The sequence below is a fragment of the Sarcophilus harrisii genome, chromosome X (assembly GCF_902635505.1).
Source record: "Sarcophilus harrisii chromosome X, mSarHar1.11, whole genome shotgun sequence".
NCBI classification, from domain to species: domain Eukaryota; kingdom Metazoa; phylum Chordata; class Mammalia; order Dasyuromorphia; family Dasyuridae; genus Sarcophilus; species Sarcophilus harrisii.
In genome coordinates this window covers 50,349,018-50,355,322 of record NC_045432.1, presented here as the reverse complement: position 1 = coordinate 50,355,322, position 6,305 = coordinate 50,349,018, and the positions used below count along the sequence as shown (strand labels likewise).

The window sequence follows — 6,305 nt, the reverse complement described above, 5'->3', positions numbered from 1 at the left end:
TGTAAATAAAAGGCTATTAAATAAAAAAATAAATAAATAAATAAATTAAAAAAAAAAAAAAGAAAGAAATGATGAGGGGATGGTTTCAGAAAAGCCTGTGGAAATTCACATATAGTGATGCAGAAGAAATTGAAAAGAACCGAGAATACTTAACAACCACGCTATAAAAATGAGCAATTTATTTGTAGACTGGAAAAACCTCATTTTTCTTTCCCCAAACTTAATACTTTTTCCCCTCCCCCTATAATTGAATAATTAAAAAATAAAACCCTCATAACAAATATACACGATCAAACAAAACAAATTCTTCCATGAAATGCATCCATAAATTTATGTCTCATTCTGCATTTTAAGTGAGGAGGTGGGCAATGTTTCTTATAATCAGTCCTCTGGAATTCTGGTTGGTCATAGCATTTATCAGATTTTTCCTTATAATGTTATCTTTATATAAATTTTTCTCCCAATTCTATCCACTTTACTCTGCATCACTTGACTGAAGTCTTCCAATTTAATTTAAATTGAAAAATATGCAACTTTGAAAGACTTAATGTTTCTAGTTAGCTTTCTTACTCTCTGTGATTTCAGAGACCAGATGACAAAGAATGCTGGGTCCCTCAAGACAGAGAAGCGATAGAGCAAATATACTGACTTATTTTTGGTCACAGTCAGTGAAGAAATTTATTTTGCTTGATTATGCATATTTGGTTTTTTGTTTTGTTTTCATTGGGGGAGGATAGAGAGAAAATGTTTGTTAATTGACAAAAAATTTTAAAAAGGAATTTAGAAGGTGCTGATAGCACTTATATCCCAACAGTAATAAAATCAACAGAACTTAGAACTTGGTTATTACCAGTAATTAGATAAAATAAGAAAGATTCCTTCCTCGGGATAGCAGTCATCATTAGTCAAGACCTCAGCCCAATTGCAAGGCCTGCTTGTAGGGACTGGTATCCTTGGGTACTCCCTAAACTAAATTTGTCTTAAAAAAAGTAAATTTAAAGAACTATTTCATAGTGTATTTTGTGAAATTTGGTGTCCAAATTTCTAGTTACAGTTCTGTCAATAACTCAGTTTTTAATCTTTGTATTCCCATTCCCTAGTGTATAATGCCTTACAATCAACCAATCATTCAGTCAGCATTTATTAAATACAAAGATAAAAAATGAAACTGTTCTTGCATTCAAGGAGCTTATACTCTATGTATTTTTAAAAATAAATGTCAGGTAATTTTTGAAGGGATGACAGATGTTTGGGGATGAAGAAAGGCTTTATAGACACGTGCGCGCGTGCGCATGCACACACACACATACACACAGTATTGTCTGAGCTAAATCTTCATGGAAGGGATTCTAAGAGATGAAAGCGAAATAGTCCATCTGTTGCAGGCCTGGGAGAGAAAAAGTGCAAAGACCTGTAACAGAGTGTTTTGTGTTAGGAACACCAAGAAGGTCAGTCTAGTTGGAGCCTAGAGTTTGAGAGAGGTTGGACTCGAGTTGTGAAGGGCTTTAAAAATGTCAAACAAAGGAGTTTTTATTTGATTCCAGACACAATGGGGAGCCACCGGCATTAGCTGAATAGGAACATGACGTGGTTAGATCTGTGCTTTAGCAAAATCACTTTGGCAGTTGTGCGGTGGGTGGATTAGAGCAGGGGATCTACACCTGGGGTCTGGGAACTTATTTTTAAAATATTTCAATAACGGTATTTCAGTAAAATTGGTTTCCTTTGTAATCCCACATATTTAATTTTATACATCTACATTTATTATTCTCAGAAGGGGTCCAGAGGCTTTACCAGTTTGTCAAAGGGGTCCATGACACACGAAATGTTAAGAACCCCAGAATTAGACTGTGCAGAGGCTTGTCACAAGAAGACTAATTAGGTGGTAATAACAGTGGTGGCCGTGCAAGTAGAGGAGTAGGTACAGAATTTAAAAAAAAATGCTTATTGAATTGAATTGAATATACCCCTTTCCTGTTCTTTGTATATAATGATGGTAGGAGTTACCACTATATGAAAAGTGAGAGATTTTGAGGATTTCCCCCCCCACTACTGGCTTTCATTAAGCCTTCTACCTGCGGGAGGAGGCAGTACCCTTTCTTGGCTAATGGCTTCTATTTGCCAGGGGATGATTGGATAAGGTTAGCAGTGCTGTCTGACTACGGAACAAAACAAAATCTAACAGTATAAAAGGCTTGAACTTATGAATTTGGTTTCATTGGAATCTATTCGAATTTGCCGAGGTAACTGGCCAGAGATGTGCTATCCATATGAAATGATGACACTTAGTGAATTTATAGTATAATTGATATGATGAAACTTTTTTAAAATCAAAATTTGAAAAAGATGAACATGCTCTGCGCTTTAAGCATGGTTAATGGCATGGCTATAAATAGCAGTAGATTATGCATGTGTATGGGGATACAAATCACTAATGCAGTTTGAAGTCTTAAGAGAAGTGAGAGAGATAGCAAATAATTGCAGTCAAGAGATCACAGCAGTTCTTTCTTTCCATCAGCAGATGGAGTTACCCTCTTGCAATTTTCCAAGTAGCTTAACTCCTAGATAAAATTATTATATGAGCACTAAGGTCCCCTAGGTTTCCACAACTCCCATTTAAAGATCTAATCACCAATGTTTCAGTACAAGAAGTACCCTGCAGGTTGCAAAGAATTATTTTCATTCTGAGGAAGATTTGCTGATATTCTGCAGATTGTCAGTAATGGTAAGCTATGGTACTAATCAAGGGTAGCAGGAGATTGTCAAATGTAAGTAATGGGGCCCTGGAACAGCTTTTGAAAAAAAGCTTTGATGAAAAGTATGTTGTCTTAACATTCCACAGAGGAGCAGAAGAGCCTTAATGATTTTCTTCCGAAAGGAATATTGGGTGGATATGTACATTTCCTTCCCATCCATTAGCCTGACATGTTAAATTCATCTTTAAGTTTCCCATGTATCTATGTATTTACTAACCTTGTTTATTGGATTAAAGTTGAAACCAATGACACATTACATTTCTTTGGCACTGTAGTATACCCAGTGTGATAGTCCTGGTCTCTAAATTGATGTCTGTGTTTTCTATATGTAACACAGACACACAGATGTGCACATATACACAGGCACACACACACACGGTATTTTCAACTACACTAAAAGCTGATTTCCCTCAGTGGGGCTGACCATGTGGCAATTCTGTATTCTGGTTGGTTCAGCAGTTTAAATGCAGTTTCATTTCTTTGTTTTTATGGCTCTTTTTCTTAAATAGGGAAGGTAGGGATGTTTCATGCTGTTGGCAGAAGTACCTTTGTGACTGAAAAATCAAAGCACAGGAAATGTCATTTTTGTGAAGTATTAGGGGAAATTCTATGCTTGGTAGTGTTCCATCTTTCAGCTCCAGGTTATTTTCTGACTGTCCCCCATTTTGGGGATTTTCTCTCTCCTCCTCATCACCTTTTGACTTCTTTGATTTCCCAATTAAAGTCCCAATTAAAAACTCCCATTTTCTACAAGAATTCCTTCCAAACTCTTAATTCTAGTGTCCTCCCTCTCTTAATTATTTCCTATTTATCCTGAATTATAGCTTATTTGCACAGTTTTCTTGTTGCCTCCTCGTTTTAACTTGTAAGCTCTTTGAGGGCTGAGCCTGTCTTTTGCCATGTTTTTATATTCCCAGCTCTTAGCATAATTAATATCTGGATTGCATTATTTGTTTTGAACTGGAGTTTTTAGGGGTTGTGAGCTGGACCAGAGAATAGACAAAACAGGTAAAAATAAGTAATTGTGCAGTGTGTTTCCTCTATGTGTTCCTTTATAATGTGCACAAAGTCTCTCTTTTTTGTTTTTTTTTACTGGGTGTCAAATACCCATTATATATAAAGGGGAAACTGTCAGGGGCTTACAAGAAAATCCCAATAGGTCTTAGGTATCAGCAAGTGCAGGTCTTGGATACTATGCAATCCTGCCTTGGAAACCCTTTTTTGTAGGATGGAAATGATTGGAGTTTCAGTTGATAGTCTTTCCTGCCAAGAAGGATCCTAATTGCATGTCATACAAGGACCAAGTTACTATCTTCTTTTTTAACTCCCCACATTCAGTAGATGTTGACTGACTAGCTAAATTATGTTATCAATGTGGTTTAATGAATAATAATTACTTTTGAGAATTATAGATACGAGTACCTACATCAGCTACAAGGAAATTAAGGTGTCTGTTATCCTAAAACTATAATTAGATGGATTATTTTTACTGGTTTTCCCAAGATAAAATATGCTTGTTTTCTGTAGAGCTTTCATTGAATTTTTATTGCTGGAAGGGGACTTAAAGAATATAGAATTTGTCTAAGGAAGGGACTTTGGACATAATTTAATCTGAACCACTCATTTCACATATAAGGAAACCCACCCAGAGAGAGAGTCACCGGTGGTGAGGAGCAGATGTGGGACTGAAAATAGACATTGCTGCTTTAAATCTAATATTTTTTCCACTACCCTACCTCCCAAGCCATTGTTTTTTATACACACACACACACACCCCACCCCCACAACCACCTACCCCCAGGTGCCACAAACAGAAGAGCAAAGATGTAAACATTATTAAAATTTAATCTTTATTAAGTGCCTACCAGTGTATAAGGCAGAACACTAACGTGTAAGGTAAAGCACTTCCTATGTGTTCCCAAACTTGTAAAGGTGAGAAAAACTTCAATAAAACTGCGAAAGTCAACCTTGGAATTCTTGACCGTTGGAGTTTGCAAGGATCTTTAGAAATCACCTATCCAGTTGACCGTTGGAGTTTGCAAGGATCTTTAGAAATCACCTATCCAGTTAAGAGTTTTAAGGGCCTTTAGAAATGAATTATCCAGTCCAATCCTCTTGACTGGTAGAAGAGCAAACTGGGGCTCACAAAAACTTTTTGCTGAAGATGGAGAAGGAAAAGTTTTTTTTGTTGTTGTTGTTGTTTTTTTTTGTTTTTGTTTTTGTTTTTGTTTTTTTTTTGGCAAAAAATCTCGAACAATAAACACTTGAAGTAGACTTGTATTTGAATCTTAAACTTTGTCCCCACCTGTACATTGACTCTCCTGAATTTGCTTCCCATTAGTTAGGAAGCCCAAACAGCTTCACGGTTCCAGTCTCTCGGCAAGCTTCTGGTAGATTTTCTTTGTCATCACAAGCAAAAGCTAACAGTGGAAATTTGGGATGCCAGGCCACACTGAAAGTGGAAGATTGACACTGTATCTCCCAGATCCTTTCGCCAGTCTCCACCTCAGCAATATCAATGAAGAGATCCTCGGATGCCGATGCCAGCATTTTCCCATCGTGGCTGAAACTGAGACTCGTCACGGGCCAGTCCAGCCTGGACAGGCACCTCACACACACCAGCTCGTTAAGATCCCAGAGACTCACTAGGGAATCGGTGCTTCCTGTGGCGAAATACTTGCTGGTGGGATCGAACTTGATACAGATGCAGTTGGAAGTATGGGCGTTGAGTAACTGCACAGGCTTTAGATCAGGGTAACTGAGGATAGTGATGAAGCCCTTGCCATTGGTAAGGAAGAACTGGGTGTTGTCGTTGTTCCAGGATATCTCGTTGACCTCGTAGCTGAATTGCTCCTCCGCCTTGGCCCGGTTGGTGCGAGCGTCGATGAAGGTGACCACGTCTCGCCTGTTGCCCACGGCAATGGTTCGACCATCGGGACTCCAGCATATATTCATATTCTCGCCTTTGGTGCTGATGACGATGACGCACTTCATTTTGCGCACATCCCAGATGCGAACGCTCCGATCCTCCGAGGCAGTTACAAAGAGATCGGGGTTGCTGGGGTGCCAACACAGCTGGTTCACTCGGTTGGTGTGGCCTTGGTAGTTGTACTCTCTTACCAGGCAGTTTTCTTTCAGGAGGAAGACGCTGGCGGTGTTATCGAGAGAGCCCGAAGCCAGGCGAGCCCCATCACAGCTCCAGGCTACCGAGAATATGTTAGCCGAGTGGGCCTTGTATTCTTCAGTCTTCCCACAGTTGCGAAACTGCTTCTGCATCTCATACAAATAGTCCGAGGGTCCCTGGTACCCCCAAAAGGCTGCTGCCATGGTACTGGCAAAATTGGTCCTCCCAGAGGCAGACAAGGACAGAGGGCCTGGTGGGAGCGCGCGTGGCCGCACCTGGCAAGTGAAAGAAGTTGGCGGAGTGGAGAAACAGCACTCGCGCAGGCGCACTTGGAGGTCCCTAGGACATTCGGAACATATAGATTTCTTGGGTGGCGGGAGGAGGGGGACCCACAAAACATCCTCAGCTGACCTCTGGGTTTATTT

At 39.5% G+C, this 6,305-nt stretch overlaps 1 pseudogene; it reads right to left on the bottom strand.

Annotated features, from left to right (window-relative positions):
* Positions 1-4,747: 4,747 nt before the first annotated feature.
* LOC100932662 lies at positions 4,748-6,083 on the bottom strand (annotated as a pseudogene).
* Between the last annotated feature and the right edge of the window lie 222 nt (positions 6,084-6,305).